At 38.0% G+C, this 12,395-nt stretch overlaps 1 pseudogene; it reads right to left on the bottom strand.

Annotated features, from left to right (window-relative positions):
• Nucleotides 1-368: 368 nt before the first annotated feature.
• Nucleotides 369-12,395, bottom strand: part of LOC143388604 (T-box transcription factor TBX3 pseudogene) — a 20,593-nt pseudogene continuing 8,566 nt past the window's right edge.

Below are 12,395 nucleotides of genomic sequence, written 5' to 3'. Positions count from 1 at the left end.
CTCTTCACAAACAATCATGTTTAATGTATGCATTTGCCCCCGATTTTTAAAAATTTTATTTGTTTCCACTTGACACGGTGAAAGGAAAAAAAAATAGATCATATAAATCCACATTGAGGGAAATGCCTCTCAACACCTCTCCCCCCAGGAGGGCTCAGCTACCTCTTCCTGGGCCACAGCTTCCAGACCAGCCTGGATGGCAGTCTCAGGACACAGATGCTTCCACCGGGTGGCTCGATGCAACGGTGGTTTCTGAGCCCCCCGAATCTGAGCCAGATCCGAGATCTATAAACCTTGCCAAGACGACAGGGTCTGTCTCTCGGACATTCTCTCAAGGGAGCCCGGTGCCCCTTCCCAGACACCACTGCAAAAGGAAGGGAGTAACCCCACGGCCCGTGGTTTCGTTTACATCCAACAAAGTGCGCTGCAGATTTGACTGAACTGGAATGAAGAGACTTTTCTGGAGGGGGTCTAGGGGAACGCGCTGCGGGACCTGTCGGGCTTGGCTTCCAAGCCACTGACCAATCGCTGGATACTCTGAAGTTCGCTGGTGGCCGCCTCCTTCTCGGAGCAGAGTTTGGGCGACAAGGACACAGAGCTGGAAGAGGGCGTGGAGGAACGGCTGTTCAGTTCCGAGCCCAAGTCCACGGCCACCGAGGCGGGGCTGGAAGCCAGGGCGGCGGCCTTGCAGTCCAGGGGCCCCGCGGCCGGCGCCATGGAAGGCAGCGCCGTGGCCAGCAGGCTGCTGCTGTCAGGGACCGGCACCGGGATGGAGTAGGGGCTGTAGCGCAGCCGCGGGAGCATGCTGTTCAAGCTGAGGAATGGGTGGCGGTGCACGGAGCTGGAGGCTGCAGCCGAGGAGGCGGCAGCTGCTGTGGCCATGTAAGTGTAGGGGTAAGGGAAGAGGCTTCCGAAAGGCGACATGGCCAGGCCCTGAGAGGCCAGGACGTGCTGCTGGAGGTGGAAGGGCAGGGTGGCCGCGGATGCCCCAGACAGTCCCTGCGCAGCGGCAACAGAGGCCATGGCCGAGGAATCCAGGCCCGAGACGCCAGTAGAAGCCCCATACACGGTGGCCAGCAGGGGCCCCATGCCCGCGGCCATGCTGGAGAAGGCGCCCCCCATGGCGAACTGGCCGGGATGCAGGAACAGTGGGTGCCCGTTGAAGAACTGCTGGCCGGCCAGGCCCGGCGCGAAGCCCAGGCCGGGCAGGGGGCCCTGGGCCAGGTGCGCGACCGCGTCGGTCTGCACCGTGAGCGGCGCGAACGCCTCCTTGCCTGGCAGCTCGCGCGCCTCCTCGACCCTGGCTGTGGCCGCGCCCTCGCGGCCCGGGCTCCGGCGCTCGTAGGCGCCCAGACCAAGGGTGCTGGAGGAAATGGTGGCAGGACTGTGACGCGAGTCCGGCGACGCCTTGTCCAGTCGCCCGCTGTCCCGGGGACTGCCGCCTGGCTCCGCCGCAAAGAGGTGAGCCTTGATGGCCGGGCTGTCCTTGTCACGGCACGGCTCCTCCGACGTGGTGGTGGTGATCTTGGCCGAGTTGCAGGCCTCGGGGCTGTACTCTTCCTTGCTCTCGGCCTCCGCGTCGCTCTCAGCCTCGCTGGGACACAGATCTAGTCCAACACCTTTCAATATAATTATGATATTTTTAAAATTAGGTATTTTTTTATTCCTTTTTGCAGTTGAATGATTCTTTATGGCACAAAAAGAGTTTATAGTTCGAAAGGTTTATTTCTCCCTTTCTGCTCCAGTCACAGTGCAGTTTGTCATTAAAAAGAAAATGGAAAAAAATTCTTAAAAATATGTTTCAAGTGTCCTGCCCAGAAAAAATTTAAAAAGCCTGCTCAGAGTAGGCAACTGCAACCCTTAGTTTGCCTTTGTTGTTTATTTGGAAGGAGAAGCATGAGGATCTGTCTGTGCAGCCTTGGGGTGTTGTTTTCAAATTTTTAGAACCAAAAAAAATTTTTACTGAGGCATTTTTGAATTGCATAACAAATCCACATTAAATAACAGACCCCATGCATGGGGTGTACACAGTCGCGTGTTGTTTTGTTCTGTTTGCTTCCCTCACAGTTGAGGTCAGACACACCATTCCACTGAATGATCATTTCACACCCAAGAGAAAAACCCTGCCGCGCACCACCCCAAATTGACTCTCAGTGAAGCTGTGATGCTCTACTCTAATTGTTCCCTAATTTTACATCACAGATCAAGAAAGGCTCCTACTCACCTTTACTGTTTGATTCATTCATTTCTCATTCTAATACATTCTGTTTCTTCAGGATATTTTAGCTCTTTTATTTTTTTATCCCTCATATGGACCCCATGAATTAGTTTCCTCCTTGACCACCATCTTTCTTTACTTGACAAAGTGTTAGGTTCTTCAGGGAAATGGTAAGTCATTTAAAGAGAGAGATTTTGCAATGACATACATCATTATAATGAGATGATATTTTCTGGCTTCTAAATGGCTTTAATGGAGACTCATCCCAACCTGTGTTTATTTTTCACACTGAGATGATTGCCCTGTCTATCCACACTCTTCCCACAGGCAAAATGCAGCCACTGTCTCCCAAGATTCTTCCAAATCTTATTTCAGTATGCTTCAGGTCAAAGTCAAATTTCCAAAATAAGTAATTTGTGGGCTTTATCATGTAACCACAATGATGATAATGACAATTCCCAGCATGCATATTTACTCTATGCAATCCCTTTTCAAGTTCAGCACTCATTATATATTTGTTTTAGTTGTTGAAACAACAGTTAGGTTTTGAAACTTTAAAGACTAACAATACTGTAGCTGCTGGTAGTAATCAAACTAACTATTTCTACTAAAAGCAAGAACCATATATCATGCATTTCTTTCTTTTTTTCTTTTTGTTTAAATCTTGAAAACCTGAGACTCTCTGAAAAGAAAGTTAAACTTGCCAGATTAAAGGAGTTAGTAATAGTATAGCCCAGTGATTTTTCTAACTGTTTCAGATGGTGGGAAAGAGAGGCAGGAAGGGCAAGGACCCAGATCCAGAGTCCTGCTTCATTAGCATAGATCTATCCAATTCTTCCCACATGCAAAATCCAGCCACTAAATCCTAAGATTCTCCCAAGCCTCATTTCATTTGCTTCATCTAAATTTCATCACGTAAGTCAAACTGGAGCAAATTAGATTTATGAGTATATTTATTAAAGTATAACTCCCGAACAAAACTGATTTCTAAGCAAGAGAGACAAGTCATCAAACAAAGTGCTGTTCAATGGCAGGGCAAGCATTGAACATGAAGTATTATGTTCCAGTTGAAGAAGTGGGAAATGGGAGGGAAAAACAGGGAGTCCCTGTTTAATAACAGTCCAGAAGTCTAGCTGGGTAAATGTTGGACATTCTTTATTAGATTTCAAGGTTTACATAAATTCTCCACAACTTTCCACTCTGCCATCTTGTGTCTTGGTTTCATTCTGTCAGTCATCCTTTCTTAGTTAAGGTAGCTTCTGATTGGTTTCTGAGTAGTCTATGATCATTCTGTCTCTTTTGGTGTAAGCTGGCAATATATCTGCTAAAATCATTTTCTCAAGAAATTTTTGGATCTGCTAGGGATTTCAGTGGGGTGTAATTCATTAGTAAAAATAATAAAAATGCAGTCATAAAAATTTTGATGTAATTCCCTTTCATCTTCTGCTCAGAGGGTTTAAATCCAAGCCCCTCCATCTTGGGATTGATTTAGAGGACCTGCCAGGAACCTTATTGATCTCTGTAAGGACCCTTAGTGTAACTGAATACACTGACCTTTTGATATTTCTGAAGTTCTGGTGAAAGACTTTTTATATATACACCCTTAGGTTTTACTATGCAATGATTTTAGAAGACATTTCTGAATTGTAATTCTTTTGCCACCTGAGAGGCAAAATACTTTGAAAACCATCAAGACCTGTACTTTTTCTGCTTTTCTTTCTATTAATTCAAGTTATCTTTTTATTTTTCACATTTTGCTGTATTGAGAAAAAAATCAAATGCACCTTCCATATTTTGCTTAGAAATCCACTACTTTTCCATATAACTGCAGGAGGAAATTTTACTAAGCTTTCTGTCACTGTACAAAAAGTGTACCTCACATGATTTTTGAGACCTCAACCCACCATACACTTATTAATGGTTCATTCAAGTAAATTTAGTATTTCTACATAATGATCCTCAGACATTTTCTAGACTTTGCTCATAGCCCAATTCCAAAGCCACTTCTACATTTTTAGGTATATGTTTTGTCAACTCACCACATTCAGGTGATAAGATGTATATTAGCTTACAATTGCTGTGTAACAAATTATCACAAATGTAGTACTGTAAGATAGTCAAATTTCATAGCATCTCATACCATGCTTTCTATGAGTGAGGAATCTAGGCCTGCCTTACTTTAGTCCCTTGACCAGTATTTCACAAAATGGCAAGCAAGATGTAAGCCACAGCTGGGTTCTTTCCCGAAGACTTTACTGAAAAACCATCTGCTTCTCACTTATGTGGCTATTACCACCATTGCCTTCTATGGCATTATAGGATTCATGGTAGAAATATTGCTAATTTCATCTCTTCATTTACATCTCTGATCAAATGTTGCCTCATTGGAAAATCTTTCATAAACTACCTCAGAAACAATGTTTTTTGATAATTCTTGTTTATTCTACCTTATTTTTATTCATAGTACTAATCAACCCTGAATGCCATATCATATATTAACTTATCTTTTTGTTCATCATATATATTTATCAGAATGTAAATTATGATGGGGAAGTGTTAACTGTTGCTCTGGCAGTGTTTGTTTATTGTTTTTGTTTGTTTGTTTGTTTTAATCTCTTTTTAATTTCACCATCTAGGAAAATTACTTTCACAAACTGTATACACTAAAATATTTATTAAATGCATGAATAAAAAGCAGTCTCCTGATGTCCTTTAGCAGATTAACTGAAATGTCTGCAAAGACAAAAGACCCATGCTCACAACAAGTTACATGAAGTAGATTTAGTGCTTACAGCTACATAGTAAGCAACAACAAAAGCCTAAAATTCATCCTAAACTGGTTCCTGAGGCTAAGGAAAGCTGCCTCATACAGGAAGAGCCTCATCTATAGATGGCCCACTTGTACCACAGCAGAGAGACCTCATTAAGTTGTTCGCCTGGATTTTATGCCCTTAGACAACATAAAATGCTGAGACAAAGTGTTGAAGTCTGCACTTTTTAGGAATGAGATTACTGTAACAGAACCCAGTGTGCTGTCTCCAGCCTCCTCATCAGAGGATATTGCATTTCCAACAACTCTACTATCAATTTGAGAACTGCAAGTAAGAAGGGGGGGGAGGACTGGGTAGGTTCCTCATCACCTAGAGAACAGTCCTGTGAATATCCAACAAAATGAGTGATTAGACCAAAATTATAAATTCATAAAATGTGGCCAGTTGTATCTGGATGTAAATTAATATAAACAAATCCATTATTTTAAATGTAAAACATTATAAACACTTTATCAAATTGTTTAAATGTAGAACAGACATAAGTAACTATGAAACTCCCTTTAAAATTGTAGAAAAAGTATATTTATCCTCCAGAAAGTATTTCAAGTCTTAAAAAGTACACATATCCTCCTTGAACAAAGAAGTCAACTGTCATGCATTGAGATTTTACTATGTCATCCTCTGTTAATATATAACACACACAGAGACATATACAGGAATACACATAGATGATAAATATGCTGTGAGAATAATCAACAAAATATTTATAGTGCTATCAGTGGTGGATGGATAATAAACTAACTTAAATTTTTTATGGTTCCCTATATTTCATAACTTCTCATTAAATTGTGATACATCAAAGACTATTTGTAATGAAAAGCATCTCTTTTTCCTTCATGTTGCACTTAATTTCTGTATGACTAATGTGTCCTTTAAACAATGAGTCTGCTTGTGTGTATGTGTGTGTGTGTGTGTAACACTACTTTAAAAATCTTGAGATATGGTGGAAGATATGAAAATGATGGTGTATTTAATGAGATAGTAAGCTAAATTTGGAGTGTTTTGAAAGAATAAAACTGTCCCTCAATTAAAAATATTTGAGATTCATTTACTGAGATATTTGAGTGTAAAATCTTTAATATTAAAAATAACTGCAGAAAATATTATGAATCTATGGGCCAATATAACTCTTTAATCTGACAATAATTTTTTATGATTAGTGTTTTTCTGTTAAAAGGTCATCAATGTTAATGATTTCCAGTGTTTTTACAAAGTAGTAAATAAAATATTGCTATACATAGTATCCAAATACTGTTCTAGTTTCTAGACTAGAGAATTGTTTAACATTTTACTATACATTAAATATTTTTAATGACAAACTAGGCAGTAGATTTATTTACATCCATTTTAAGTTGTTCACTGCCTTGTTGAATAAACTTTGGACAACTTACAATGTTTTTTAAAAGTTCTTTTCCTTTAAATAAAGGCATTAAGATAGATACAGTCTGTATTATTTTCCTACTCCATCATGTATTCATTTATAAATTTTTTGAACCAAGTCCTCTTTGTAAATAATTCTTAAGGATTCATGGTGTTCATTTCAAAATCAATTTTTGCAGGAAAAATACAATCTAGATCAGAAATACACTAGTTTAAAATTATATTTCCTTATAAAATTAGGTCCCTGGTTTTTGTAAGGCATTTCAACATTTTTGGATATTTCATCACCCTAGATTAGCAGCAAATTAAAATTGTCTTGGAAGAATATTTTTAATATCTGAGGATATCAAAACCATATTAACTACAAAGTATGTGAGAACAGTTTTAAAGAAGTAACACTTTATTTGAAGTTGAGTCCCCCTAAAGAACACAACATAATTAGTAACTTTTTAAAATGTTGATAAAGTTCACAGTAGAATTATTTTAGAAAAGAGCTATGACAACCACTGATGAGACAGATAAGATATTTTGCTTCCTGATTAACAACATTATATTTTCAGCATAAGTTTTTCAAGAAACTCCCAATTTCTGAACTTATGTTATGTAGGAAATTATAAGCTGCACTGTTTATATTTTAAAAATTGAGTAGAAACTTTAAAGGATGTAATTTTAGACAGTGAATTTCCATGTATAAGTTTATATTTTTGATAATTAAAAATGGTATACAGTAGTATTAATGATATCTTAAAAATTAAATCAACTAAAAACCAAACATATTGATGCCTGCTGTAATACTAGCAGCTCAGGAGGCTAAACAGGAGGATAATGAGTTCAAAGGGAACCTCAACAATGGAGAGGTACTAAGTAACTCAGTGAGACCCTGTCTCTAAATGAAATACAAAATATGGCTGCAGATATGTCTCAGTGGTCAAGTGCCCCTGAGTTCAAATACCAGTAAGGATAAATAAATAAATAAATAAGATCAATTTTAATTTATTTGCTACACATTTAACATATTTTGATGTTATCAAGTCAGAACCTGAAATCAAAGATAAAAATTTAAGGCTGATCACCTATTTGGATATACTGAGGAATTTATTGATACTTTGGTTTTTTTTAATAAGATCTTACCTAATACTAATTATATGTCAGCCCCTCTTCTGAGTTTTCTACAATATTAGCTTATTTAATCTGTTGAACAATCTTATTAGGGAGATGCTGTTATAGTTGTCTGAATTTAAGAGGTCTGATGGTGAGGTCCAGAGGCAATAGGTGCCTTACACCAGGGCTCAAAACTAATAGCACCACTGGAGCCCAACCCAGGTCCCCTCTTTTCATACTCTGTGCTCTTAAAACCTAGGCTAGACACCTCTTCAACAAAAGGAATGAAGCTCACACAGGCAGTCTGATGGACTTGCAGACTCATAGCTGTTTATTGAAAAACTCAACATGCACAAGTTTCTCTGAAATCACTTCCATATGTAATGAGTTGAGGAAAAACACAGTAAAATTATCAAGCATTTCCTGATGTAAAATATTTCCTGTTTTATGTTACCATCCTACTGCAATCTCCTAGACGCTAAAAATAAACATTTCTTTTAAATTCCCTTAGCTGTATTACATAGTATTGGCTCAATGATACAATGTGTTTTGTAAATACAGTGTTCCTCATTAAACTGAATTGAAAAAAAGTAGGGGAAGTGTGGTGGGTTGAGACACAGTGAAGCATTCTGAAGAACAAACATGTTGTTGTGGTTTGGATATGAGATGTTCCCCACATGCTCATGTGTGAGACAATGCAAGAATTTTTGGAGGTGAAACTATTAAATTCTGAATATGTGACTTAATCAGTGGATTAATACACTGAGGGATTAATTTGGCAGTTATGAAGGCAGGTAGGGTATGGCTGGAGGAAGTAGGTCACTGGTGGTGTGACTTTGTGGTTAATATTTTGTCCTGGGTGAGTGAAGCTCTCTCTCTCTGTCTCTTCTTGTCCTAGAACTTATGTCCTAAGCTGCTTTCCTCTGCCATGACCTTATGCTATAATATTTTCTCTCTCACCTCAGGCCCAAGTTATGAAGACAGCCATCATGGTCTGAATTTCTGAAGCCATATTACAAAATAAACTTTTCCTCCTCTATGTTTTTTTTTTTTGGTAGGGTATGTTGCTCAGTGTTGCAAAGCTGACTAAAATGTGTGGTACTTTTACTTGATAATCATAGGAACAGATAAAGGGCACAGATTTTAGAAGAGTCCCTCTGCTTGTCATGGTTCTAGTATAGCATCTCAGCTAGCAATGACACAATTCTTCTTCCCTTAAATATTCTGCATTTTGTGTTTTTAAACAATATGGATATTAAAGTTTAAGTAAAGCAAACACAAATCGTCCCATGAGGCAGGATACAGTATATTATAAATGCTATCACGCAAGCACCATATTAGTAAATGCAGTAGGGCTGTAGCAAACTGCCTATATGTCCTCTGTTAAAATGGGGTCAGTCTCTGGCTACCTAAATCCAGCCAACTTTTGCCAGGCAGGAGTGTGGGCCAGGTGCAAGATGTCTGCTTTATACTTTTATGCAAGTAATGGAATATTAAAATATCAGGCCCTTTTTTGTGTGTCAGATACACCAAACACATCCAGAGACAATTTCCAGGCCAGATTTGCAAGCAATTTTCAACCTCTGCCGTGAATAATCTCAGAGGCTTGATTTTGAATTTATGGGGGGAAAGTGACCAAATGATTCTGTGAAAATTTATTTGAAACTATCGCAATTTATTCCTTGATGAAGTGACTTAGAGAAACACAAAAAAGAGCATTCAATGCATGACAGCTTTCAGTATTTTTTTATAGTAAGAAAGTAGACATGTATATATATCTTCTACATGTTAAAAAAATAGATCATCTGTTCTTGCTTGATGTAATTACACTATTGTGCACTCACATTAAACTGAATTAATATTTAACGTGGAACCAATTGAAAGTGAAATTGAATTAAAATATCATATTGCATTCTGTGCTGGTGGTTTGTAATTGATCTCATATGCAAATGTAAATTCATAAATATAATAAGCTATGCATACAAAGTGGATAAAACATAAGATGGTTAAGACAATATAGCATGCCCTTAGAATGTAAGATGGTAAAAAGATCGAGCTTGACTGCTCAATAATTAATTCAATAAAATGTAATAGCTTTTAGAGGGTATTTGAGGAATGAAATTGGGAATATAAAAAAAGAACAATTCATATAAATATGTCTTATACATCTGAACACTCAAAAGCTTCATGACTCCTGTAAAAGTTAGTACCTTAATAAATAATAGGATGAATGTCTGTAAATGGCATTGGATGATTTACCCGAAAACAACCAATCTTCCTAGTTAGGTGTTATTATCTGTCTGCCATGTAACTTTGTGCTTTTTAAATATTTCTGAACTCAATCTCTATAGTGTTGTGATAAGTCTCAAAAACATTTTTCTTGGAGTAGAAACCTCAAGTATACTCTTTGAACTTAGAGGACTATTATACTACTTCTGGATGCTTAATTTAACTCCCTCCTTATATTTTACCATCCTGCTACCCAAAAATTCAAGTTATACAAGAAGATATCTTAATGATGGGGCAGGGGAGATGAGATTTAAGAATGATGACTGAAATCATCAGCTGGCCTATTGGTGAAGTAGAATAAAAATTATTGTGCAAAGTGTGAAGCTGAGTTCAAAGTCTATCTATTATATGTCAGGTACTACACTGTTCGATGTCAGCATGTTTAACCATTACAATGGCTTATCTTCAGACAAAACCACACAGATATTGAATGAGAATCAGTACCTAGATATATCAAGGTGATAATTTTTTCAGTTATTCTAAGAATTCCACAACATATAAAGTTTACTATAGCATATGATACTCACTATATGCCTGCAATGTTTCCAATTTCTAATAGCCAATACAACAAAGATAGAAGGAAAATATGAGGGATATCTGCTAAGAAGGCTGATGGGACAACTTTATTTATTTATTATTATTATTATTTTTTTGGTACTGGGAATTGAACCCATGTGTGCTTTACCACTGAGCTATATTTCAGGCCTTTTTCAATTTTAATATGAAGCAGGGTCTCAGTAAATTGCCTAGGAGAACCTGGAACTTTCAAAGCTCCTTCCTCAGACTCCCTAGTCCCTGAGGTGAGAGACATGAGCCACCACTCCCTGTCTGGGACAATCTTCTAGCAAGGAAGACATGTAAAAAATAGGGAGTAAGATTACATTTATTTTATATTTGGAGGGTAGCCAAACATAAGATCAAATTTAATTCTTCATCAGACATTTTAAGTCTGTGAAGTAAATGAAGATTATTGTATCTTCTCCTCCCATACTGTTTTATAATTCCTGATCATACAATTGGTAGATGCAAAGATCACCTTTCTATTAAGGCTAAATCAATTTTATATAGTTTCATAGCTCCTATTTTTAAAAGGCTTCACATGTTCACAATAAGGAAGTAGGCAGGTAGAATTATGTCATTATTCCTTACACCTATTTGATGCTTTAATACATGTTTTTTTTTTAATTTATCTATAGGGAATGTGGGGCATCATTAAATTCAGTGTTTCAAATCTGACCAAACATATCTTTGAAATCCATTTCTCTTCCCTATTCTACAATTCTTTTCTATTCTAATGATTTATTTTGAGAAAAATAGGCCAACATATTTGAGCAGGGAATCACTACGATTCATTTTGGCATGAGTTTTTAAAGGAATTACCTGTGCACAGATGAGAATGCCTTCACTCTTTGGCAGAACACTTGGCCAATTTGGCTATGGCTGATTGGAAAGAGCCTCCAGATGAGACTCTTTTAAAGAAAATAATTCTAGCCAGAGGGGTCCAATAGGTTTTGGGTTTTGCAAAAAGCAGAAAGCAATGACGGTAAGTCAAGTTCTCATGGAATTTTAGCATTTTTCACAATTTCTGACTAACCTTCCTAGGAATTTTAAAAAATGTGAAAATACTGTTGAAATGATGTGTGGTTCTCCTGAATTCATCACCTTCTGTAGGAGGCTATAGTATCACACATTGCATTGAGGTGACTTTACATACCATAGGATTCTTAGAACCACCAGTTTGGTAAGTGAATAGGAACAAGATAGAGGTGTCACCATGCACAATAAACAGTAAGATACATACATGTTCTTTGCTTTATGGAACTTGTGGGAGGAAAATATAACAAACATGAACTTGAGAAAGATTACATGTGGAATTGTTTGATAGTTTGAAGGAAGGAGAAAACATGAAGGTAAGGGGATTTCAAGGCTTTGAGGAAGACAAATGTTTGAATTGCTCTGAGCTAAGAATCTCCATTCTGTGAGAAAAAAAAGAAGCTAATGGAGGTTGACTCAGACAGAAAAAAATGGGGGTTCAGAAGTCTGAGGGACACTCCTGACCTTTATTTTTCTCTTTGCAGGAAAAGTAAAATGACAGTAGTTACAGGACTGTCTACTGTGGATTTAAGCTGTTAAACGGCAAGTTCAGGGTATGTTATTACACTCGGGAGGGATGTCAAAAAGTGTGTCACAGGAAGCCGCCTAAGGTCAGTGGCTGCTGTGCTTTTCGGAAAACTTTATATGACAATTAAGCTAGAAATACTTCTGTTCTTGCCAAAAGCTGCAACCCCTTGAGGTATTATTAAAGAAAGCTACCTGACTAACCAACCAACCTAATATCACGGCCAAGATTTTACTGCCTCAAGTGGGTTGAACCAAGTAATCAGTGAATTACATAATGGGATCTGTGTGAGGCCTCATTTGGCCAGCAGGGTTCTCAAGTTGCAATTCTATCAAACAAAACGAATGCAGATGTAGGTTGGTTTCTTGCTTGCCTTCTTGCTTCTGTAGCAGTATACATTCATTTTGTCTTTTTGTTTGTTGTTTGTGTTTATGTTTTCTTTTTCTTGTCAAAAGTA

The sequence above is a fragment of the Callospermophilus lateralis genome, unplaced genomic scaffold (genome assembly GCF_048772815.1).
Source record: "Callospermophilus lateralis isolate mCalLat2 unplaced genomic scaffold, mCalLat2.hap1 Scaffold_300, whole genome shotgun sequence".
Taxonomy (NCBI): Eukaryota; Metazoa; Chordata; class Mammalia; order Rodentia; family Sciuridae; genus Callospermophilus; species Callospermophilus lateralis.
The sequence above is the reverse complement of the archived record's forward strand: the minus strand, read 5'-3'. Positions and strand labels throughout refer to the sequence as shown.